The sequence below is a fragment of the Pinus tabuliformis genome, chromosome 7 (genome assembly GCF_031772625.1).
Source record: "Pinus tabuliformis cultivar Carrire ecotype Pingquan chromosome 7, CPIR1, whole genome shotgun sequence".
In the NCBI taxonomy this organism is placed as follows: Eukaryota; Viridiplantae; Streptophyta; class Pinopsida; order Pinales; family Pinaceae; genus Pinus; species Pinus tabuliformis.
In genome coordinates this window covers 23521553-23548974 of record NC_142293.1, presented here as the reverse complement: position 1 = coordinate 23548974, position 27422 = coordinate 23521553, and positions in this window count along the sequence as shown.

Genomic DNA, 27422 nt, shown 5'->3' with positions numbered 1-27422 from the left:
CTACCTTTGGTGTCTATTGCCCAAACTTGGATAATCAAATGATTCCAACTCTCCCTTAATTTATAGACATATAAGGGGCTCCATGAATTTTGAAGAGACACATCTATTTGATTGTTTTTACACCAAGCCTACATGACTTGGTAACCAATAATTACCTTGTCAACTTCAAAAATTCATTTCTCTCTAACGAAAAATCAGATTCGGACAATTCTCAATGCATTGGAATCGTATCACTGAGCACTATCATCCCCATCCATCACATGTCGTACTTACATCATATTTTTGTCCCAAATCACGATGGGTGCAAAACCCCACACTTGGGTTCCAATCCCACAAGCTACCCTTGTGGTGCTTTTCCCTCCAAACCCTGAACCCTAGGGCTTGGAGTACCTCCCAAGCTACACAAATCAACACTTCCTCTTAGTGAGGGAGGTACTTCGAAGACTAGGAAGTATCTCGTAATCGTCATCACTACTCACAACACTTTCCCAACTCTTAGCACTCATAATCGCAACAATCCTTGTACAGTGAACTACGCCCTTCTTGGAAGTGTCGTTGTTACTGTTGGAAGCACCGTGCTTCTTCTTCTTTTCCTATAATGTCTTCAACTCTCTCCATGATTCCTTCTTGGCAGTTGTAGGAGCACCCTTGCTCCCCACTAACCATGCACTCTTATTGGGCTGCAGAGTGTTCTTTTAAATCTGCAAGCTCCCTCTCGAACTTGACTCTCTATGAGTCTCTGGAACCTGGAGCTTCTTCTTGGGAAGATCTACCTTCTTCTTGGAAACTTATGCCTGCACCTGCTCTTGCTTCTCTGGAACTTGTACTTGCACCTTCTCCTGCTTCTTTGGAACCTGTACCTGCTCCACCTGCTTCTTTCCATGATCCACAGGCTTGCCTGTCAACATGTAGAGACCATGCTCTCTAATTCTAAGTAGAATCCCATTGGACTTAGAGTCTTTAGGCCTGAGCCTTTCCTTCCCATCTAGGAACAAGACCTCAAACCATTTCCTCTCGATCATCGAAATGAAAATCACCCTATATTTGAGTCCTGGTACAAACAATACATCCCGGACCCGCATCACATGTCCTGTCTCCATCCTGAATGGCACAACACTCGATCCTCGGACCTCCAACTAATTCTTGTCACCCAACACCATGTGTAAATTCGAGTCCCATTCAGCTAGAGTCTCAAAAACCCCTTGTGGCCCTATCATATACTTCGTCGCACCACTGTCCACGTACCATCCATCCTCAATGACAGTACCCTGCGAGAAATGAGAAATCATAGCAAAGTCCTCCTCTTCCAATCTCCTGGAGAGATCATCTATCTCAGCGGAAGTGGCAACACTGGTGGCCTGCTTTCCTTTCCTTTTCTCATCATCTCCTTCTTATTCATTGGACATCTTGACGAATAATGATCCATCTCGCCACAATTGAGACACTTTACTTTACTCAAGTCCTTCTTTTACTTACCCTTCATTCGCGTTGCAAGTTCCATGTCATCATTTGAAGCCTTCTTTGGATGAAGATCCTCGTCTCGCAACTCTTCCTGAATGAAGTCATCCCACAACCTACCCCAATCTTGCAGCTTTTCCCTGGAAACGATTCCTTTTATGAAGGGCTTCCAATCCTCGGTGAACCCTTTCAAGGCAATCCTTACCATATCTCCATCTGAGGTAGACACATTGATGGCAACAAGCTCATCTTTGACCTAAGACAATCTCATCAGATACGAGATCACACTTTCACCCTTTATCATCTCGGTGGACTTTAACTTATCCTCCAATACTAGTACCCGGTTCTCGTTCTTATTTTGGAATAAATTCTGACGAGTCATCCACATCTCATGTGCATTATTCTTCCTAGACAAATGATGTATTAGGGCATCCTTCACACCATATGGGATGATCAATCTCGCCCTCGCATCCAAATCTTCATATATTTCCAGCTCCTTAGGGTCGGTTGGCTTCTTGATCTCTTTCTCAGCGAACTCTGAGAACCTATTGACCTGTAAGACCAACTTGATCCTTTCCTTCCAAGGACTATAGTTGGACAACCCTTCCAACCTTTCCTCATACCAGAGACCTTCCTGCAACTTCGACATTGTAGTGAGCCCTTCACTTACAATGTGACCAACTCCCTCTCACGTTGTACTTCGATGTGCACACTCTCATTCATTGTCCCTCAAAGTAGCTCAGATACGCTATGAGACCATGTTGAATTTCCAAGACCTTGGGTCTAGGTTAGAGTCTTAAAATCACTGACACTATCGAACCAAGAATCTCAACCATAAACTACTTTGCACATTGGAAATATAAAGCAGTAAATCACATATGCACAAATATGCATGATTTTTAACAAAATTGTACAATATGTACAATTCCAACTTCGTTATATTAAACCAAATCTGAATAATACAATAGTATATGGTATACAAGATATAATGAAAAACTTCGATGTCATATCTTGTCCTATCGGTCTTCACTGTTGTACTTCTCACTAGTAGTGCCTTAGTCCATTAAGGCTACTACACAGCAAGACTACAAGAGGGTTTCCTCCTATCACTTCTGCAAGTCACGTCTGCTACAATGAACATGGGCTCATCAAACTGCTCTCTAGGTAGGCCTAATTCCCGAGCTCCAATCTACCTTCCAGGAACCTCTTTCAGTCATCAAAGAGCTACACATAAGGCTGCAATACTTCACCCAATAATGCACCAAAAACGTCCTTCTTGTCTGTTGCTCTAGCGCTACTTTGGGTAGCCAACAAGCTACCCTCCAACAGAACTATGGCACCCAATCCACTCGTTGTTGAATCTGCTCCTTGTATAACAATGCACCACCTTGGAATGTCATACACATCATCAACAAGCTGCAATAAACATGATCCAATCTAGTCATGAACTTGACCCAATACTCATCTCCAAACATTGTTGTTTCACCTTGTTGCACCACTGGTTAGGGCACACCACGCTATCCTCCACCCAACACACATTCACCTATACAAACCTCTAAATGTTGTGGTTCACCCTAGAAGAAGCCTCCTTGTGCCACGGTGTCCCTTTCTTTGTTTTTCCACCTAGACACAACCGTTAAGGGCCTCCAACTGTTGGCTATGGCCTTCGGCCTAACCCAACAATGGATTATAGCTTCGATCCCCTCCAAAATGTGCCCCAATCTGCCTTAAAACAATAGTCTCATACTCCTCTAGGATGTGGCCTTCTTGCCCTACAAATGCACCTAAGAACATGTCTCAAATAAGCCTAAAACCACCCTCGATGTCACTTACATCTCTCGTTCATCTACAGTTGTACCTCAACCTCTTTTTACTATCCTTTGGCTCCTTTTGATGTGGCTTAGCATTCATGAAAATTTCAAAGCTACCTTTGGTGTGTATTGCTCAAACTTGGATGCCAAAATGACTCCAAATCTCCCTTAATTTATAGACATATAAGGGTGAATTTCAAAGAGACACAGCTATTGGATTGTTTTTACACCAAGCCTACATGACTTGGTAACCAATAATTACCTTGGTAACTTCCAAAATTCATTTCTCTCTAACGACAACTCGAATTTGGACGATTCTTGATGTGTTGAAATCATATCGCTGAGCACTATCATCCTCATCCATCACATGTCATACCTCCATCACAGTTTTTGCCCAAATCACGATGGGTGCAAAACCCCACAATTAGGTTCCAAGCCCACAAGATGCCCTTGTGGTGCTTTTCCTTCCAAACGCTGAACCATAGGGCTTGGAGTACCTCCCAAGCTACACAAATCAACACTCCCTTAAAGAGGGAGGTACTTCGAAGACTAGGAAGTATCTCATCATCATCATCATTGCTCACAACACTTTCCCAATTCTTGGCGCTCACAATTGCAGCAATCCTTGTATGGTGAAATACACCCTTCTAGGAAGTGTCGTTGTCACTGCTGGAAGCACCCAGCTTCTTTTTCTTTTCCTGTAACATCTTCCACTCTCTCCATGATTCCTTCTTGGCAATGGTAGGAGCACCCTTGCTCCCCATTAACCATGCACTCTTCTTTGGCTACAGAGTCTCCCTCTGAATCTGCAAGCTCCCTCTCGAACTTGAGTCCCTCTAAGTCTCTAGAACCTGGACCTTCTTCTCTCGAATGTGTACCTTCTTCTTAGGAACCTGTACCTTCTCCTTTGATGCCTGCACCTACTCCTCCTTCTCTAGAACCTGTACTTGCACATGCTCCTTCTTCTTTGGAACCTGTACTTGCTCCACTTGCTTCTTTCCATGATCCACAGGCTTTCCCATCAACCTGTAGAGACCATGCTCTCTAATCCTGAGTACAATCCCATCAAACTTAGAGACTCTAGTCCTAAGTCTTACCTTCCCATCCTGGAACAAGACCTCAAACCCTTTCCTCTCAATCATCGAGATGAAAATCATGCTATATATGAGTCCTGGTACAAACAATACATCATGGACCTGCATCACACGTCTTGTCTCCATCCTGAATGGCACAACACTCGATCCTCAGATCTCCAACTGACTCTTGTCGCCCAACACCATGTGCAACTTTGAGTCCCATTCAGCTAGAGTCTTAAAAACCTCCTGTGACCTTGTCATATGCTTCGTCGCACCACTGTCCACGTACCATCCATCCTCAGTGACAGTACCCTGTGAGAAATGAGAAATCATATAAAAGTCCTCCTCTTCCAATCTCCTAGAGAGATAATTTATCTCAGCTGAAGTGGCAACACAGACGACCTGCTTTCCTTTCCTTTTCTCATCATCTCCCTTCTTCTTCATCAGACATCTCAACGAATAATGACCCATCTTGCCACAGTTGAAACACTTGACTTTACTCAAGTCCTACTTTTTCTTACCCTTCATTTGCACTGCAAGTGCCATGTCATCATCTGAAGCCTTCTTCTTTAGAGGAAGATCCTCGTCTCACAACTCTTCTTGAATGAAGTCATCCCACAACCTATCCCTATCTGGTAGCTTCTCCCTGGCAACGATTCCTTTGATGAAGGGCTTCCAAACCTTGATGAACTCTTTCAAGGTAATCCTTACCATATCTCCATTTGAGGTAGACACGTCGATGGTAGCAAGCTCATCTTTGACATGAGATAATCTTTTCATATACGAGGTCACACTTTCACCCTTTATCATCTTGGTGGACTTCAAATTATCCTCCAATACTAGTACCCGGTTCTCGTTCTTATTCTGGAACAAATTTTGACGATCCATCCACATCTCATGTGCATTTTTCTTCCTGTACAAATGAGGTATTAGGGCATCCTTCACACCATCCACGATGATCAATCTCACCCTTGCACCCATCAGTTTAATCTGAGCCATTGGAATTTATAAGGTTAGAATTAGATAGTTTTCTTATCAAAAGAAAAGGAAATAAAGGGTTAGCAAGCTCAAATGCAACCATTGAAATGAAGAGAAAATGCTAGGGTAAATTAAGGGTAGGTAGAAGAAATGTTGCAAATGCACAATGTTGCTAAGTCAAAAGTACATTCATCATGCTTAATCCTATGTTTCATGTGCAGGAGGAGTTGAGAAAAAGAAATGATATTCACCAAAGTTTGTTTACTAATTTCCCCTCATTTCACTACACCCCCACATAATTATTTGCTAATTTTCCCATTATCCCTTCATTTCTTATAAATACCTTTTCCCCTCACTTTGACCTTTACCCCTTGTTTTCACACATATCCCTAGATATTACCCTTCAAAAATCGTTTCCCCCTTCCCAAAACCCTTTTCCCTAGTGTGAAACCCAATACACATCTCCAAACATAGTTGTTTCACCTTGCTGCACTACTACACCATTGGTTAGGGAACACCACATTGCCCTCCACCCAACACACCGTTAGCTATACAAGCATCTAAAGGTCGGCATTCACCCTAGAAGAAGCCTCCTTATGCCACATTATCCCTTTCTTGCTCTATCCACGTAGACGCAACCCTTAAGGGCTTCCCGCTACTGGCTATGGCCTTCAGCCTAGCCCAGTAGTGGACTATAACTTTTGTCCCCTCTAAAACGTGCCCCAATCTGCCTTAAAATAACAGTCTCATACTCCTCTAGTTTATGACCATCCTTCTATGCAAATACACCCAAGAACAACCCTAAAACCACCCTCAACGTCACGTACATCATTCGGTCATCTACAGTTATACCTCGACCTCCTTTTACTGTCCCTTGGCTCCTTTTGATGCAACTTAGCCTTCATGAAAATTTTAGAGCTACCTTTGGTGTGTATTGCCCAAACTTGGATGCTTAAATGATTCCAAATCTCCCTTAATTTATAGACATATAAGGGGCTCCATGAATTTCGAAGGGACACATCTATTTGATTGTTTTTACACCAAGCCTACATGACTTGGTAACCAATAATTACCTTGTCAACTTCAAAAATTCATTTCTCTCTAACGACAACTCAAATTCAGATGATTCTCGATGCGTTGGAATCGTATCGCCAAGCACTATCATCCCCATCCATCACATATCGTATCCACATCATAGTTTTGGCCCAAATCACGATGGGTGCAAACCCTCACACTTGGGTTCTAAGCCCACAAACTGCCCTTGTGGTGCTTTGCCCTCCAAACCCTGAACCCTAGGGCTAGAGTACCTCCCAAGCTACACAAATCAACACTCCCTCTTAGTGAGGGAGGTATTTCGAAGAATAGGAAGTATCTCGTAATCATCATCACTGCTCACAAAACTTGCCCAACTCTTGGCACTCATAATCACAGCAATCCTTGTACGGTGAACTACGCCCTTCTCAAAAGTGTCGTTGTCACTGCTGGAAGCATCGTGCTTCTTCTTCTTTTCTTGTAATGTCTTCAACTCTCTCCATGATTCGTTCTTGGTAGTTGTAGGAGCACCCTTGCTCCCCACTAACCATGCGCTCTTATTGGGCTGCAGAGTGTTCCTCTGAATCTGCAAGCTCCCTCTCGAACTTGACTCCCTATGAGTCTCTGGAACCTGGACCTTCTTCTTGGGAAGGTATACCTTCTTCTTGGGAACCTATGCCTGCACCTGCTTCTCTAGAACTTGTACTTGTACCTTCTCCTACTTCTTTGGAACCTGTACCTGCTCCACCTGCTTCTTTCCATGATCCACAGGCTTACCTGTCAACCTATAGAGACCATGCTCTCTAATTCTGAGTACAATCCCATTGGATTTAGAGCCTATAGGCATGAGTCTTGCCTTCCCAACCAGGAACAAGACCTCAAACTCTTTCCTCTCGATCATTGAGACAAAAATCACACTATATTTGAGTCCTCCTATAAACAATACATCCTGGACCCGCATCACATGTCCTGTCTCCATCCTGAATGGCACAACACCCGATCCTTAGACCTCCAACTGAACCTTGTCACCCAACACCATGTGCAAATTCGAGTCCCATTCAACTAGAATCTCAAAAACCTCCTGTGACCCTGTCATATACTTCGTTGCACCACTGTTCATGTACCATCCATCCTCAATGACAATACCCTGTGAGAAATGAGAAATCATAGCAAAGTACTCCTCTTCTAATCTCCTAAAGAGAACATCTATCTTAGCTGAAGTGGAAACACTGGTGCCCTACTTTCCTTTCCTTTTCTCATCATCTCCCTTCTTATTCATTGGACATCTTGACGAATAATGATCCATCTCGCCACAATTGAAACACTTTACTTTACTCAAGTCCTTATTTTACTTACCCTTCATTCGCGCTGCAAGTTCCATGTCATCATCTGATGCCTTCTTCGGATGAAGATCCTCGTCTCGCAACTCTTCTTGAATGAAGTCATCCCACAACCTAACCTAATCTAGAAGCTTCTTTGTGGAAACTATTCCTTTGATGAAGGGCTTCCAATCCTCAGTGAACCCTTTCAAGGCAACCCTTACCATATCTCCATCTGAGGTAGACACATTGATGGCAACAAGCTCATCTTTGACCTAAGACAATCTCATAAGATATGAGGTCACGCTTTCACCCTTTATCATCTTAGTGGACTACAACTTATCCTCCAATACTAGTACCCAGTTCTCGTTCTTATTATGGAACAAATTATGACGAGTCATCCACATCTCATGTCCATTGTTCTTCCCAGACAAATGAGGTATTAGGGCATCCTCTACACCATCTAGGATGATCAATCTCGCCCTTGCATCCATATCTTCATATATTTCCAGCTCCTTAGGGTCGGTTGGATTCTTGATCTCTTTCTTGGCGAACTCCAAGAACCTGTTGACTTGTAAGACAAACATGATCCTTTGCTTCCAAGGACTATAGTTGGACAACCCTTCAAACCTGTCCTCATACTAGAGACCTGCCTGCAACTTCAACATTGTATTGAGCCCTTGTTGGGCATGAAATCCCCCCAAGGCATTTTTTGGGGCTTAAGGCCCAAGTTTTGACCAAATCTTGTTGTAAAAGCTCTGCGAATTGCGGGCGTGGGGTGCAAAAGTATTATAGAGTCACAGGGTTGTCCGCCCTAGTTTTGTAATGTAATGTCGGCTGGATAGACCTACCCATGGTCCGTGGACCATGGGATTGTATAAATAGAGCAAGGATTTAAGTGTAGAAGCTAACTAATAACTAAGGAATAAGAATGAGAAGTCTAAGTGATTGAGTCGAAGTGTAAAGTCTGTCTATGGTTCATAGAGTAGGAGAAGGATATGCAGTTGTGTGCGCAGAGGCCTAGTAGTTTGCAGCTAAGTGCGCGAACCCCTGCAGTTGAGTGCACAAGGTGGGACGATTCTGTAACCATTGGATGAATCAATAAAGAGAATTTTTACTATAATTCTGTGTATCTTTTCCTGGTTTAATGCATGATTGGATATAATTTTCAAATATATTGTTTATTTACTATGCGAACCTGTATGAATGTTTTGTATTGTTAAGTATAACTTAAGACATTTAAGTAGGCAAAGGTGCTTAAACAATATTGGAAGATAAATAAGATCTCGGGTAATAGCGCAGAGCACGGCACAACCCTTGGGTAGGGCTGAGCGAAGGCAGTGTATCAGGCGGCAAGGAACGGGAAAGTGCACGAAGCAGCCTGCGCACAGGGACAAACAGTGGACCAGTCGAACTCATTAGACATCTCAAGGGTGCAGAAACCTGGTTCTAGCACCCTCCCATACTACTTCGAGTGAGACCTCAGTCCACGCTCTGTGGACTATTGCTGAAAGGGCCAATAGCATAGGGATTTTTTTGGCTAATTAACTCCAAACCTGGGTTAGGCCACAACAAGCCAACAAATGGCTCTATTGCCAGGACCGAGATCTGCATAGAGATGTTTAATGTCATATCACTGGAATCTGACAAAGAAAGGAATTGAAGAGTGGTTGGACAAAAATATTCACAAGTTCGCAGCACAGGAAAACAGGAATCCACGACTGTCAAAGGAAGAGTGGTTAGGTTGCTACTTGTATACGGAGATCCACGAAATTTTCTTTGCATCCTTCCCTATTGAGTTGTACGAGTGGATCGCGAAGCTAGCAGATAGCCAAGGAAGGTGTAAACTCGACAAACCTATTGTGTGGACTCCAGATTTGGTGCACAAACTAGAAGCATCAGAAGATAAGATCGCATGCACTGGCGATCACTGGCTTGATAGAATCATAGGAGGATTCATCACCAAATTTGTGGTAGATACTTCAATCAGCTATAGCGAGGCATAACGACGCTTCCTCAAGGGACTGCGAGGTAAGTATGTTAAATCTTTGAACACTTGGATTAAAATGCTACTGTGTGAAAAGTGAGTTATGCGAATAAATTGATGTTTGGGGCCACGCGAAGTGGGAGAATCTACAGAAACCACAGAGATAGAGACTAACCCCTTTATTTCACCTCCACAAGGAGGCGAAGAAGAGCTCGCCAAGGTCTCACCAAGAAGTGCGATCAATTTGATAAGGCAGAGAATTCCGCGCATACCACCCCCACCCACATCACCACCAGTTTCACGGTCTTCACCCCAAACGTTGGTCAGCGCTTTGCAGGATCGCGCGCTGACCTAGTACATTAAGCATTCCAATGACAACCTGAATGCGGGGATAACAGATATCCAAGTTGCGCTAAAAAAATAATTTAGCAGGCCAAAATCAGAGGCATAGTCGATTATTGGATTCAAGGAAATCACAATGATACCAGGCGAAACGTCGTGGGAGTTGGATCAAAGATTGAAGTGCACAATTCACGAAGCAAACATGACATTAACAGATGCCCAATACCACGAATGTTTTGTAGCATCGTTAACCCCGCATCTATGGAACACGATGGCACCACAAAGACTAACCACTCAGGATAAAGCTTTGGAAGTTGCAATGAGATTGCATGAGACTCCGATACAAGATCCTAACCTAGGAGTTCAGTAGATTCACACGCAGCTGAAAAACTTTTGCCTTGAAATGCAGAGTTTGAAACAAGATAGGACGGCCCGTCCAGAAGTGCGCGACGAGGTATGGTGCGTAAAGTGCAAGGGCCAGGGGCACAACAAGGACCACTGCCTGGTGTTCGAGAATTACCTTGCGGAAGGAGGACCAATGCCATTGAGACCGGAGGCACAAGTAAGACCAAGTGCGATGCTTGCATTATGGTGTGCAGTTTGTAAGATAGGAGGAAAGCATGCTACAGATAACTGCCATCTATTACAGAATTCACTGCAGTTTTTTTGCAATTCTGTAGATCAGTAGGCCATGGTGAGCACACCTGTAGAAGTTATGAGCTGATGATGGATCAAACTCCTACCTATAGAGTTCAGGCCGAAACACAGCCCCTTGAACAGAACACAGGGATGGCATGAACCAGATTTCAGGGGCACGAACGAGGCCGAGGTGGAATGGGACCAGGAAGAGGCCACATACAGCTGATATGTTACAATTACAGAGGGCCAGGACATTGTGCCCGTGATTGTACGAATCCAACGCGACCATCATGCTTGTATTGTACATTGTTTGATCATGAGACAAAGGACTGTCCAACACTGATAATGAGGTTGCGCGATAAAGGAGCACTCCAACCTCCCCCAACTCAGAACCTACAAATGATGAGGTCTAAGCCGCCCGAGGAAGACCCTGATGTAAATATCGTGCTCCGGAGTGGTATTACGATATGGAATGACAAAGTTAAGCAGCCTGAAGAAAGTACCTAGGTTCTCAAGGCTCCAACGCAGGAACGAGAATTTGATTTGGAGCACGCTAAGGAGACCTTAATGGAAGCTAAGAGGAGCTTCGCTGATGCCTACACTTCAGGAAGTAAAGATAGACTGGAGCCAGAAATGGACCCATCGATGCTCACTACGTTCTTGAAGACATGCATGAACTTGTTGCACGACAGCAAGGCTGTAAAGGGGCTGCAAGAACTCATAACTAGATGCACTTGGAATGCGCTAGGAGAACCACGCGTAGTCCGGAAGCTTAGGAAGCACATGATGCGAACAATGAGGGAGATGAGATTGACCACACAGATTGGGGAATATGAGATGGATCAAGTGATTCTGGACCTAGGATCGAACGCGAACATCCTGTCGAAGCAGACATGGGAGCACACGGGTAGACCTGCGCTGCAATGGTCTCCTATCCAACTATGGATGGCGAACCAACAAAGGAGCCTACCCATGGGGATATTGTAGGGAATCACAATAGATATTGAAGGAGCAAGCGCGCTAGCTGATTTCAAAGTGATAGAGATTGTTGATGACAACAATCCCTACCCCGCATTATTGGGCATATATTGGGCCATTGACATGAATGGGGTGATAAATCTAAAGAAGTGCAAGATGATCTTTGAGAAAAGGTCTCTACTCGTAGTGGTACCTTTAGACCCTACAGAAGGATCGCACTACACAGAGCTAATGCACAACTACGATAGTGACGACAATCTGGACTACATCTACAAGATAACCGTGCAGGAGCAAGATTGGGTAAATCCAACCGCAGATGGCCGAATCTCTTGGGAGCACGAAAGCTCCTGTACATCAGATTCTGATGAAGAGATAGAATGATGGCAGAACCGGTTACATGAGGTAACCACGCTCAACTGTAACATGATGACGAGATCGTTGTGCTGTGTAACAACAGAGATAAGGGATTTGCCAACGTATGATGGGTTAGGTGAAGTGGAGGAGTTGCTGAAAAAATTTGAAAGAGAAGTTCCAGAACAACAACGTTTCGACGCTCTGAAATGGGTACTGCGCGTTACGCCTGCAAGATGGTGGGGTACGCACCAGAAGAGTTTTGAGGACTGGCGCGACTGCCGAAGGATGATTCACATACGATTTGGGAAGCCTCCGATGTGATTAACAGACAAAATTTTCAGACGAACCGGCCACGCACCCACCTATCCAGGTGGATATAGGCATATGGTATGGAACCTGCGTGAACGCACACCCTCCTCACGATAGGAGACATGATCAGTAAGCATGTGCGGGTAAGGCAATGGTGTGAACGACCCCTCCGGTTGGGGCCACGAAGTATGGAAAGGCCAAATGCGCAGAAGAGTATCCACACAAAAGCTTTTAACAAAGTACGCGAAGCGCTGAACAAGGTCCACAATGTGAAGCGGACTTATAGGGACTTGCGCGTACCAACGGTTCTATGGGTTTATAGGACCGCCTGCAAGAACCTAACCGCACAGGCACCGCTAAGGCTGGAGTGTGAAGCAACCGTTGTAAGCCCTATAGTACTTGGAGAGATTAGACTACGCGTGATAGCACGGTAGATACGACAGTTCACGAAACCTTGGAAACAGAAATCGAACAGGGAAATTTTAGACTCCAAGAACTTGAAGAAGAAAGGGTATGATTAAGGAAGAAAATTGCTCTCGTGAACGCGGAAGTCAAGAAGCTGGAAGACGAGATAAATGAAGATTTTCTCGGTAAAAAGACCAGGGTGATAAGGCAAGATGTGTACAATCACGATGACAAGTTTAAGACCGATCACCGCGAATTGATCAGTCTAATGCCTTGGCTTGGACCGCACATTACTAAGCGAATTGACCAGGGTAGCGCGTTGTAGATGGTAAAGTGCGCGATGCCGACCGTAACAATAAAAGGTGGGTATTTTCCAGGAAACATGATGGATGACAGGATGAAACTTTACACAGGTGGTGCGACCACCTGACTAGCCGAAGGAAGTACAGTCTTAGCGCTCCAGGCAGTTGAAAGGAAGCGCGAGACTATAAACTATTCTGCTCGGGAGCTGCGCAATGTTGGAGCTGTGCGCAGAAGTGAAGAGTCAGAAGGTCCGCGACCGTGCAAGGGGGTTGCGCTGTTGCACGGGTTGACGAGAAAGTGACCGTTGAAGTCACTATTCATGATGGGATGCTCGACTTGAGACCAAATGGAGCGGGTGGTAGGCATTTAAGATGCGATTTATGGGAAAGATTTGGCAAAATATCCCGCCAAGGAAGCATTAATGCATCGGATTTGGGGGAATGGTCAAATTAAAATTCAAAAAGCGTTATAAAATACAAAGGGCTGCCAAGCAAACAACACTTGGTCATTTGCGAATTGAGCTATTGAGCAGAGCCCTGATTGTTTTGTACCGAGCGTTGATTGAGCCCCTGCTTTTGCGAGTGCGAGATTTCTGGATAGATACAATGGCATCAGCTGCGGATGTTATGGAGATAACCGAAATGACCGTCAGGGAGGCCACGCAGCCCCTAACTGTGGGGGATGTTCCGGAAGGCACCGGGATTGTGGCAGAAATCCCGAAATCACCGCTCACGCCAAGACCCAAGAAGGACAAACAAGCGATGGTTCCTGTATGTGTGTCCCGGCATAACCCACTGCGCACCAAGCTGTCAATGGAGGAGAAGGGGAATGTCGTCACCATAGAGACCGATGAAGAAGAAAAAGACCTGGAGGACCTAATCATCACCGAAGATGAGGATGAAAGCATGGAGGAGGAAACTCAACCTGCTCACCCCCCGACAAAGTTTCCTGCCTATGTCCCCCTGCAAAAAGGAAAGGCTAAAGTGCCTAAGAACCTAACGAGACCAAGAGATCACTCCAGACCCCGCTCCTCCCAGAGAACATTATGTTTGAGGGCACGCACCTGGGATGGGTGCCAAGCCTAAAATTCAAAGATTGGGACCTCACTGACCACGAGAAGTTCCCTCACCTTGAGACTGGGCACCTCATGAAGCCCAAGCAGAACACCGCGGCGGGGGTGACAAAATTAGAGCCGCGGAAGTGGTTGTGCGGAGTGGAAAAGTCTGGGCTACTGAATCTGATCTAGGTACCACGCTTCCACCGTGTACCAATAACCATTTTCGTCATCAGGCAGCTGCTCTGCCTGGTGCATGATGGGTGTTTATGGTTGGAGGAGCCCATCTCCATCACAACAGATTTGATTCATTGCATCTCCCGACTTCCATGCAAATGAGAGGACCCTGCGGACATCTCGGAGGGGAAGAGCAGTGACTTGGCCATCGTGGAGGCCATGAAGAAAAAGTACAAGCTAGAAAAGAAGAAGAGGGGCTATGCCATCTCCAGCATCAAGGACAAGGACAAAGCAGTAGGCGTGGCAACCCAAATCCTGGCAGGAAAGGTTATGCGCAACCGACAAAGTACTCGTGCCGGTGGTAGCATTGGCTGAGCAGTGCGCAGAAGGGGTCCAGTTTAACTGGTTCGAGTTCATCTACAATGAGTTTTTAGAGAATTTCCACGAAGCCCATGAATAGGACAAAACGTTCCACTATACATGGCTCCTGTTGTCCATAGTGATCCTAGCAAGGGAATTACCAAAAGATTGTGAATTCCCCATAATTGGCAGGGACCTGCCAAAGGCAGCAAAGTACGCTTTACTCTAGGCCACAAAGGATGCCAAAAGGATCTGCGACAATAAAATATTTTGGGTGTTCATGGAGATGAACCTCAGAATGGGGATCAACCGCAAGCTGTAGTTGTCGTCCACTGCCTACAACAACCTGCAGAGTTTTGCGGAATTCAAAGCGGACATCCACAACATTTATATCAGAGCGTGCAAGGATCTGACCAAATAGTGGATAAAGCCACCATTTGTAGCTACAGACGATGTTATTTTTAACGTACTAGAGGCATGGCTGCTAGAGTGGCACGCCCCAGATGGCCCGAAGATCGAGAAGTCAGCGGCACAAAGAAAGAAAGACAAGGCCAAGCTGCGCATCGCACAGTTAGCTGAAAAATGAAGGAAGGAAGCAGTGACAACAGAAGCTACACAGAAAGCAACTGAGCAGGAAAACACCACAGCAGCAACACAGGAAGCAGTCGCGAAGGCGGGCGAGGGCAAAGCGACACCTTCCCAGGGGTATGAAGCAGAGGAAGCATAGACAGAAGAGGGAGGCGCAGACCCACAAACCGCGTCAATGCAGTTGAAGCACCAACACCCAACAAAGTGAGCAGGGTCGCGTAAGAAGGTCAAGGCATCAAAGTTGTCTATTGACCCGATCACCCTAACCGAGGGTGATCTGCACGACATCAGCGAGACAGTGTGCGATGTCACCTCTGAGGCTCTCCAAGATTTCATGTAGGAGAACCATATTGTGTTGGGGGCCCTCAGAGCACAGTTGCAGGAATTACAAGTGCGCCCTCCTCAGGTTGGTACCCTTTTGACCAGCCTCGCAGTCGGCTCAACAACAGCCGAACAGATGTTGCGCGCGTGGATGACAAATACCATAATTTTGCCGGAAGGGGTACTCATGAAAACAAATGAGGCCGACAGGCCTACAGTGAGTGCACTGAAGGGTCTCGGTATCAATATGGATACACTCTCGTGATATACCTTATATTTTTTGCAAGATGGGATAATTGCAGAGATGCACGCTAGGGAGAGCCGCGCACTGCAAGTCCTCAATGAGCAGAAAATCAATATGGAACCACTGAGCTTGTAGCGTGACGAATTGGTGTCACAAAACAAACAGTTGGTACAGGTAATAGACGACGCTTTCCAAAGCGTCTCAGAGCTAGCCATCCCAGCAGAGGCGCGGATCCACAGGTTAGTAGCAGGGTTCCGCGAGGCAAGGTAAGAAATGATAAAGGTTCAGCTGGAGCTAAACCTTCAGATTGTCGAGCTGCGGTTGAAGGCGTAGCTGTCCACCCCCCCAAAAGTCAGAGAACAATGCGCTAGCGCTATCATAGCGGGACTGGAGGAGATTGGTGGTGCAGTGCGAGACTGCACCAGTATGTTGGAAGAATCACTGGAGGTACTCACAAATCTACAGGAGGACCCCAACATCCAATGTCTAGAGACAGAGGCGTGAGAACTCCAAAAATAGTATGACAGCGTCCGAGGAGCTGTGCAGACGGTGGTCCTCACTCAGAGGCTTGCGCGGATGCAACAGGCTAAAGCGCTGAAGGAGCAGGTGGATGCGACACGACACAAGGAAGTAGTCCTGAAGGTGCACATTTAGCCTTGGATCGACGAGGCCTTCACCACCACAACAAAAATTGAAGGCAAGCTCGCAAAAATGCATGGGATGTGCGCATTGATGCAGAGAAGCACTTCAAACACAGAGGTCTCAGAACAACGTATACAGCAGATCCAGAAAGTAGCAGCTCAGTATGCTGCTAACCTTGCCGTAGTTCGAGAACAGTTGGAGGGAGTCCGCGCAAAGATCTTCGCGCTGACAGAGTGACTCGAGGGCGAGTCACGATGTTTGTGTTGGGGGCCTGTTGGGCATGAAATCACCCCAAGGCATGTTTTGGGGATTAAAGCCCAAGTTTTGACCAAATATTGTTGTAAAAGCTTCATGAATTGCGGGCATGGGGCATGAAAGTATGATAGAGTCATAGGGTTGTCCGCCCCAGTTTTTTAATGTAATGTCGGCTGGATAAACCTACCCATGGTCCACGGACCATGGGATTGTATAAATAGAGAAAGGCTCTAAGTGTAGATGATAACTAATAACTAACGAAGAAGAATGAGAAGTCTAAGTGATTGATTCAAAGTGTAAAGTGTGTCTGTGGGTCGTAGAGTAGGAGAAGGTTCTACAACTGTGTGCGCAGAGGCATAGTAGTCCACAACTGAGTGCGCAGGGCAAGACGAGTATCTAACCATTGGACGAACAAAAAAAGGGAAGTTTTGATATAATTCTGTGGATCTTTTCCTGGTTTAATGCATGATTGGATGTAATTTGCAAATATATTGTTTATTTACTGTGCGAACTTGTATGAATGTTTTGTATTGTTAAGTATAACTTAAGACATTTAAGTAGGCAAAGGTGCTTAAACAATATTGGAAGATAAATAAGATCTCGGGTAATAGCGTAGAGCGCGGCACAACCCCCGGGTAGGGTTGCGCAAAGGCAGTGTATCAGGCCGTGAGGAACGGGAAAGTGTGTGAAGCAGCGTGCGCGCAGGGACAAACAGTGGACTAGTCGAACTCATCAAACATCTCAAGGGTGCGGAAAATTGGTTCTAGCACCCTCCCATACTACTTCAAGTGAGACCTCAGTCCGCACTCCACGGGTTGTTGCTGAAAGGGCTAGTAACACAGGCATTTGTTTGGCTAATTAACTTCGAACCTCGGTCAGGCCCCAACAAGCCAACAACCCTTCACTTACTATGTGACCAACTCCCTCTCATGTTGTACTTCGATGTGCGCACTCTGATTCACTGTCCCTCAAAGTAGCTCAGATACGCTCTGATACCATGTTGAATTTCCACGACCTTGGGTCTAGGTTAGAGCCTTAAAATCACTGACGCTACCGAACCAAGAATCTCAACCATAAACTACTTTGCACATTGGAAATATAAAGCAATAAATAACATATGCACAAATATGCATGATTTTTAACAAAAATGTACAATATGTACAATTCCAACTTCGTTATATTAAACCAAATCTGAATAATACAAGATACAATGAAAAAAATCGATGTTGTATCTTGCCCTGTCAGTCCTTCGCTCCTGTATTGCTCAATAGTAGTGCCTTAGTCCATTAAGTCTACTACACATCGAGACTACAAGAGGGTTGCCTCCTATCACTATTGCAAGTCACGTCTACTACAATGAACATGGGCTCATCAAACTACTCTCTAGGTAAGCCTAATTCTCGATCTCCAATATGCCTTCTAGTAGCCTCTTTCGTTCATAAAAGAGCTACACATAAGGCTGCAATACTTCACCCAATGATGCACCAACAACGTCCTTCTTGTCTGCTGCTCTAGGGCTACTTTGGGTAGCCAACAATTTTCCCTCCAACAGACCTATGGCACCCAATCCACTCACTGTTGAATCTACTCCTAGTATAACAATGTACCACCTTGGAATGTCATACACGTCATGTTAGACCCCTATAATACTAGTGATTCCCCCATTACTATTGTCATTGTATCCTTTATTGTTATTATTATGCCCCTATTGTCCCCATATTATTATTAGTATGCCCCATGGAAACCCACTATTGCTATTTTTGTGCCCTTATGTTATTATTGTTATGTCGGCTTGATTATATTGTGACCCCTTAGACTCCTATATATAGAAGGGAGGTTTAGTCATTTGTATCATCCAAGAATTTTTCATTTGTGTAATGTAAAGGAGGTTGCCCCCTCAAAGAGGCTGAATTCTAAGGCGTTGATCTATCTTTTCTATCTTTTTGTGAGCTGGTTTCCTAACATTTGGTATCAGAGCTTTAGATTCTAGGGTTTCGCTACTCCAAATAGGTCATCGTGGAATTTTCGCTATAACTTGTTTTCTGCGACGTTTTAGAAGCTACAAAAAAAACCCATTTAAGCCGAAATCGTTCTAAACTTCGGGTACGAATTTTAGAGCTTGTCTCGCTATATTTGCGGAGATATGATCTGAGGAAGTTAAGGTTTTGCAGACTCCCGAATTACATTCCAAATAGGTGACCTGGGGAAAATCGTCATAACTTTTATTTTGAGCATCAAATTGAAATTTCGTAAGAAGTTTCAGAAAGAAGATGGTCTGTAGTTTTCTATGTATCAGTTTCAGATACTAAGGTTGAAACAGTGACACGTGGTACGTCGTACAAGTTCGCTCTACTAAACTAGTCTATAATCAGGTCACCGTGGGAGATTTGGCATAACTCTTCCTTGGAGAATCCAAGCTTGATCAGACTTGCGGAGTTATAAAGAGGACTTAAAGGGCTACCGCAGGACAAGATTTCAGATATTCAAGATCTGCAGCTACAGAGATACAACAGATTGAATATCGAGCTCTTACAAGGTGAAAAAAAAGGTGTGTAGTTTTTTTTAAATTTTGCATAAGATTGGTTTGAAAAATTAGTTTGAAGGAATTCAAAGGGAATAGTGAAGAATTATTAGCATTAATTAATGCCCCAAGGAAAGAAAATGGAAACACCTAGTAAGCAACCTGAAAGCTCTAGCGTGACTCATGAAGAAGAGGAAGAAATGCAACATGATATATCAAAATTACAAGACCAAGTACAACAAATTTCACTCTCACTAAAGGTAAATGAAGCCAAGATGAATGGCGTGGAAGCTAATATGAATGACATGCAAGTTGAGATGGATGGCGTGGAAGCTAATATGAATGGAATGCAAGTTAAGATGTATGGCGTGGAAGCTAAGCTGTATGGCACGGAAGCTAAGATGAATGGCATGGACACTAAGATGAATGGCATGGACGATAAGATGGAAGAATTGAAGATAAATTTGAATAAGTTGCTACAAGAAATGGTCACTAATGGTGAAAGGGTAGTAAAGGAAACTCATGATGAGAATAAAGAAATGTTAATCATGATTTCATAGACTCTAATGTTGGATTGAAGACCCACCATATTCCAAAAATCGATATGAGGAAGTTTGATGGCAAGGATCCCGGAACATGGATACTAAAGATGGAGAAATTTTTGGATCTCCAAAATGTGAAAAACACACAAAAGGTACGTATTGCAGCTTTATATTTGGAACCAAATCAGTTTGTATGGTATCGATGGCTTTGCTCTCGTAAACAAATTGTCACTTGGGCAATTTTTACGAAAGAAATGATAACACATTATGAAGATACAAAAAACAACACCTTTTTCAGCCAATTGATAAATCTCAAACAAAAGGGTTCAATGATGGAGCACATTGAGGACTTCCAAAAATTGAACCTAAGGGTAAAAGATATTCCAAAGGAGCATAGGATTAATGTGTTCATAGGGAATTTAAAGGATAATATCCAACATGAGGTTCGCCTTTGGGAACCTAATTCATTGGAGAAGGAATTCAGGTTAGCAAGTAAAATGGAAAGAAAAAGTATGGCAACCAGGAAGCCTACCACTCACAACCATAAAGATGGAAGTGTTGTTTCCCCTAGCCTTCCACAACCTATAAGGTTGACACCACAAAAATTGGAAGAAAAAAGAGCAAAAGGGCTTTGTTACAGTTGTGATAACAAATACACTAAAGGTCATAAGTGTGCTAAGAAGAAATTATTCTACATAGATTGTGAAGAGGAAGAAGAAAAGGAACAAGAAATGTCAAAGGAAGAGGATGCACTCTAGGAAAAAACCCTAGATAAAGAAGAAATGAATCTAACCATATCTTGTAATGCATTGGCTAGAATTACCACTCCTCAAACTATCAAGATAGAAGGACATATCAAGAAGAAAAAGTTAATAGTGTTGATTTGTTCGGGAAGTACCCATAATTTTATTCATTGTAAGATAGCAAAGGAATTGAATTGCTTCCTATATCCAGCAAGAGAGTGTTAAGTGATGGTTGCAAGTGGAGGAACCATAAATTGATCTGGAAAGTGCCATAATATCAAGCTATCCATGGGAGAATATGTATTGAATAGCCCAATGCTTTCCATCCCAATGGGTGGTGTTAATGATGTACTAGGAGTCCAATGGCTACAATCCTTGGGTACAATAGCTTTTAATTTTTAAGAACTTTTCATGATATTTTGTGCAAAAGGAAAGGAAGTTGAATTAAGGGGTATTGTAAGGAAACCGGGAAAGATAATAAGCTCTAACGATATGACAAATCTTCTAAAGAAGGAACAACGAGTTGTAATTGCACAATTATGTTCGTTAGATGTTCCCACATCGAAAGCATCTATTTATCTAGATCTCCAAAATGTCTTGGACAATCATTCCAAGGTTTTTGAGACCCCCAAAGGTCTCCCACCTATTCGTGATCATGATCATGCTATTCATTTGATTCCAGGAAGTGTTCCTCCAAACATCAGGCCGTACAGATATCCCTATGCCCAAAAGAGTGAAATTGAATGTATGGTTGCAAAAATGCTAGAGGATGGTATAATTAGACCTGGTCAAAGTTCTTTCTCTACTCCAGTAGTATTGGTGCACAAGAAGGATGGATCATGGTGCATGTGTCCAGATTATAGCGAGCTCAACAAGCTCACTATTAAAGATAAATTTCCCATTCTTGTCATTGACGAATTATTGGATGAGTTGCATGGATCAATTTACTTCACCAAGTTGGATCTTCATTTAGGATATCATCAAATCAGAATGAAGACTGAAGACATTCCGAAAACAACATTTAGAACTCATGAGGGTCATTATGAATTTTTGGTCATGCCTTTTGGCCTTACCAATGCACCTTCTACATTTCAAGGTTTGATGAATTCCATTTTCAAACCCTTCCTTAGAAAATTGTGTTAGTATTTTTTGATGATATACTAATCTACAACAAGTCTTGGAAGGATCATGTTGAACATGTTGACAAGGTGCTCAAACTATTGGAGGAGAAACAATTATATGCAAAAAGCTGCAATTTTTTCTTTGGAGTACAAGAGGTGGAATATATGGGTCATATTGTATCTCATGAAGGTGTTAAGGTATACCCTAGCAAAATTAAAGCCATTAAGGAATGGAAAATCCCCCACATCCATAAAGCATCTGCGAGGATTTCTCGGGTTGACAGGGTATTATCGCAAGTTTGTTAAGAATTATGGGAGAATAGCAGCACCTCTAACAACATTATTGAAGAAAGATGCATCTTCATGGAATCTAGAAGCAACAAAGGCCTTCGAACATCTTAAAGAGGCAATGTGCCAAGCACTGGTCTTAGCTGCATCAGACTTTACAAAAACCTTTATTGTGGAATGTGATGCTTAAGGAAATGGAATTGGTGTTATTTTAATGCAAGATGAAAGACCCATTACTTTCGAAAGTCATCCAATCAAGGGAAAGTATTTACACAAAGCTATTTATGAGAAGTAAATGTTGGCAATACTACATGCACTTAAGAAATGGCAACCCTACCTAATGGGAAGGCACTTAAACGTAAAAACAGATCATGATAGTCTTAAATACTTTTTAGAACAAAGATTATCCTCTGAAGAGCAACAAAAATGGGTCACAAAGATGTTGGGTTATGACTTTGAAATCATCTACAAAAAAGGGAAGCAAAATGTTGTGGCAGATGCACTCTCAAGAAAGGATGAGGATGTCGAAGCATTGTTGTGCACCATTTCTATTATCCAACCAGATTGGATAAATAGAGCAAGGGAGGAATGGAAGAAAGATGAAGAAGTGTGGGCACTCATTCGAAAGTTACAACAAGATCCCAGTACATCTGATACATTTAGCTGCAAAAATGATTCGTTATGGTACAAAGATCGCTTATACCTATGATTACCAACTCAAACAAAAGATTCTTATGGAATTGCACACTTCTCCCTTAGGAGGGCACTCAGGATTTTTAAAAACTTACCACAGGGTTAAGAAGGAATTTTTTTGGGATGGCCTTAAATCGGATATTTAAAAGTTTGTGGCGGAATGTTTGGTTTGCCAACAAAATAAAGTTGAAACATTTAAGACCATTCCAAGCCAACGTTGGGAGGAGGTTTCAATGGATTTTATCACAGGTTTACCCAAGTTCGAAGGAAAGAGTGTCATCATGGTGGTAATTGACAGAATTACCAAGTATGCACACTTCTTTGCATTATCACATCCATTTAAATCCAGTACAATTTATACTGCATTTATGGAAACAATTCAAAAGCTACATGGAAACCCAAAGATTATTGTAAGCGACAAAGATCCCATTTTCACTGGAAATTTTTTGACAGAATTATTTTCTTGTCTCGGTACTCAGTTAGCTCATAGCTCATCTTATCATCCTCAATCTGATGGGCAAACTGAGATAGTAAACAAATGTTTGGAAGGATATCTTCGTTGCATTGTATCTGATAAATAAACACAATGGGTCAAATGGTTGCCTCTGGCTGAATGGTGGTATAACACTTCCTACCATACTCCAGCAAAAATGACCCCATTTATGGCACTTTATGGATATCATCCACCATCCATCACATATTTAAGAGAAAATTCTAAGGTTCAAGCAGTGGAACATCACATCGAGCATCAACAACAAGTTCTCCAACTCTTAAAGGATAACCTCACGTTGGTGCAGAATAGAATGAAACAACAGGCAAATCAACATTACAACGAAAGAAGTTTTGATGTAGGTGACTGGGTATTCCTACGGCTACAACCATATAAACAAATTTCCCTCAAGCAAGCTAAGAAGGATAATAAATTATCACCAAAGTATTATGGTCTGTACAAGGTGTTGCGAAAGATTGGAACTATGGCATACAAATTGGAGCTTCTTGTAGCTTCCTGAGTGCACCCAGTTTTCCATGATTCATGTTTAAAGAAGGTTATAGGTGACAAGCTCCCAGTTCAAACAATATTGCCAAAACTTGACGAGGAAGGAAAAATCATATTGGAACCGAAAGTAGTCACAGAAACAAGAACTTGACAACTACGAAATCAATCAATTTCGGAGCATCTCATCAAGTGGAAGAACTTATCCGCTGAAGATTCCACATGGGAGGATGATAATTTTATACAAAAGCATCCAAAACTACTCAAGCATTGAGGACAACGCTTTTCGGAAGGAGAGGGTCATGTTAGGCCCCTATAATACTAGTGATCCCCCCATTACTATTGTCATTGTATCCCTTATTGTTATTATTATGCCCATATTGTCCCCATATTGTTATTAGTATGCCCCATAGAAATCCACTATTGTTATTTTTCTGCCCTTATGTTATTACTGTTATGTCGGCTTGGTTATATTGTGACCTCTTAGACTCCTATATATAGAAGGGAGGCTTAGTCATTTGTATCATCCAAGAATTGTTCACTTGTGTAATGTAAAGGAGGTTGCCCCCTCGAAGAGGCTAAATTCTAAGGCGTTGATCTATCTTTTCTATCTTTTTGTGAGCTGGTTTCCTAACATGTCATCAACAGGTTGCAATAAACATGATCCAATGTGGTCACGAACTTGACCCAATACACATCTCCAACATTGTTGTTTCACCTTGTTGCACTGTTGCACCACTAGTTAGGGCACACCACGCTATCCTCCACCCAACACACAGTCAGCTATACAAGCCTCTAAAGGTTGTGGTTCACCCTAGAAGAAGCCTCCTTGTGCCATGTTGTCCCTTTCTTGCTTTGTCCACCTAGACGTAACCCTTAAGGGCCTCCAACTGTTGGCTATGGCATGCGGCCTAACCTAGCAGTGGACTGTAGCTTTGGTCCCCTCCAAAACGTGCCCCAATCTGCCTTAAAACAACAGTCTCATACTCCACTAGGTTGCGGCCTTCCTGCCCTGCAATTGCACCTAAGAACATGCCTCAAACAACCCTAAAACCACCCTCGATGTCACTTACATCTCTCGGTCATCTACAGTTGTACCTCAACCTCCTTTTACTATCCTTTGGCTCTTTTTGATGCGGCTTAGCATTCATGAAAATTTCAAAGCTACCTTTGGTGTGTATTGCTCAAACTTGGATGCTCAAATGACTCCAAATCTCCCTTAATTTATAGACATATAAGGGACTCCATGAATTTCAAAGAGACACATCTATTGGATTGTTTTTACACCAAGCTTGCATGACTTGGTAACCAATAATTACCTTGGTAACTTCTCTAACAACAACTCGAATTCAGACGATTCTCGATGTGTTGGAATCATATCACTGAGCACTATCACCCTCATCCATCATATGTCGTACCTCCATCACAGTTTTGGCCCAAATCACGATGGGTGCAAAACCCCACACTTGGGTTCCAAGCCCACAAGATGCCCTTGTGGTGCTTTTCCCTCCAAACCCTGAACCCTAGGGCTTGGAGTACCTCCCAAGCTACACAAATCAACACTCCCTCTTAGCGAGGGAGGTACTTCGAAGACTAGGAAGTATCTCGTCATCATCATCATTGCTCGCAACACTTGCCCAAATCTTGGCACTCACAATCGCAGCAATCCTTGTACGGTGAACTACGCCCTTCTCCGAAGTGTCGTTATCATTGCTGGAAGCACCCAACTTCTTGTTCTTTTCTTGTAACATCTTCCACTCTCTCCATGATTCCTTCTTGGCAGTGGTAGGCGCACCCTTACTCCCCACTAACCATGCAGTCTTCTTTGGCTGCAGAGTCTCCCTCTGAATTTGTAAGCTCCCTCTCAAACTTGAGTCCCTCTGAGTCTGTAGAACCTAGAACTTCTTCTCTGGAAGGTGTACCTTCTTCTCAGGAACCTATACCTGCTCCTCTGAAGCCTCCACCTGCACCTTCTCCTCCTTCTCTGGAACCTGTACTTGCACATGCTCCTTCTTTGGAACCTGTACCTGCTCCACCTGCTTCTTTCCATGATCCACAGGCTTGCCCGTCAACCTGTAGAGACAATGCTCTCTAATTCTGAGTACAATCCCATCAGACTTAGAGCCTCTAGGCCTAAGTCTTACCTTCCCATCCTAGAAAAAGACCTCAAACCCTTTCATCTCGATCATCGAGATGAAAATCATGCTATATTTGAGTCCTGGTACAAACATTACATCCTGGACTTGCATCACACGTCTTGTCTCCATCTTGAGTGGCACAACACTCGATCCTCGGACCTCCAACTAAATCTTGTCGCCCAACACCATGTGAAACTTCGAGTCCCATTCAGCTAGAGTCTCAAAAACCTCCTGTGACCCTGTCATATGCTTTGTCACACCACTATCCACGTACCATCCATCCTCAGTGACAGTACCCTGCGAGAAATGAGAAATCATAGCAAAGTCCTCCTCTTCCAATCTCTTGGAGAGATCATTTGTCTCAGCTGAAGTGGCAACACCGGCGGCCTGCTTCCTTTCCTTTTCTCATCATCTCCCATCTTCTTCATCAGACATCTTGATGAATAATGACCCATCTCACCATAGTTGAAACACTTGACTTTACTCAAGTCCTTCTTTTGGTTACCCTTCATTCACACTACAAGTGCCATGTCATCATCTGAAGCCTTCTTCTTCAGATGAAGATCCTCGTCTCGCAACTCTTCTTGAATGAAGTCATCCCACAACCTATCCCAGTCTGGTAGCTTCTCCCTGGCAATGATTCCTTTGATGAAGGGCTTTCAATCCTCGATGAACCCTTTGAAGGTAATCCTTACCATATCTCCATCTGAGGTAGACACACCGATGGTAGCAAGCTCATATTTGACATGAGATAATCTTTTCATATACGAGGTCACGCTTTCACCCTTTACCATCTTGGTGTACTTCAAATTATCCTCCAATACCAGTACCCGGTTCTCGTTCTTATTCTGGGACAATTTTGACGATCCATCCACATCTCATGTGCATTGTTCTTCCCGGACAAATGAGGTATTAGGGCATCCTTCACACCATCTAGGATGATCAATCTCACCCTTTCACCCAAATCTTCATATATTTCTAGCTCCTTAAGGTCGGTTGGCTTCTTGATCTCTTTCTCGGTGAACTCTGAGAGCTTGTTGATCTTGTTAGGGTCCTATAGCAATAGGATTCATAATTTTGAATTGCCTACGGTTAGTCTTGTAATATTGTACATACTTTTTCTTTCTGCAAAATTATTTCCATATTAAAAAATTAAAAAATGTAAAGAGGGTATGCCTTAAAAGAATAATCAAAGGACAAAAAGAAAGAAACAAGATCATAAAAGTAAAAAATATGAACCCCAAAAAGAGATTAAAATATAGATCATGAAAGTGTGCAAATTCAAATGCGGCTCCTTTTACTTTAATTTGCAAAATAAGATTGTGTGTAGCTTGTAAAAAATGCCACACTCCATGATGGTCAAATAGTTTAATCTTGATTCATTCATGCTTTAAATTTCATGTTGATAGATAGAGAATAAAGATCTAGCCAAACTGTTTAAACTTGGAAGATCAGTAGTTAGGTAGAGAATAATAATGAGCTCATCAGTTTAATCTGAGCCATTGGAAGTTATAAGGTTAGAATTAGATAGTTTGCTTATCAAAAGAAAATGAAATAAAGGGTTAGCAAGCTCAAATGCACCCATTGAAATGAAGAGAAAATGTTAGGGTAAATTAAGGGTAGGTAGAAGAAAAGTTGCAAATGCACAAGGTTGCTAAGTCAAAAGTACATTCATCATGCTTAATCCTATGTTTCATGTGCAGGAGGAGTTGAGAAAAAGAAAGGATATTCACCAAAGTTTGTTTACTAA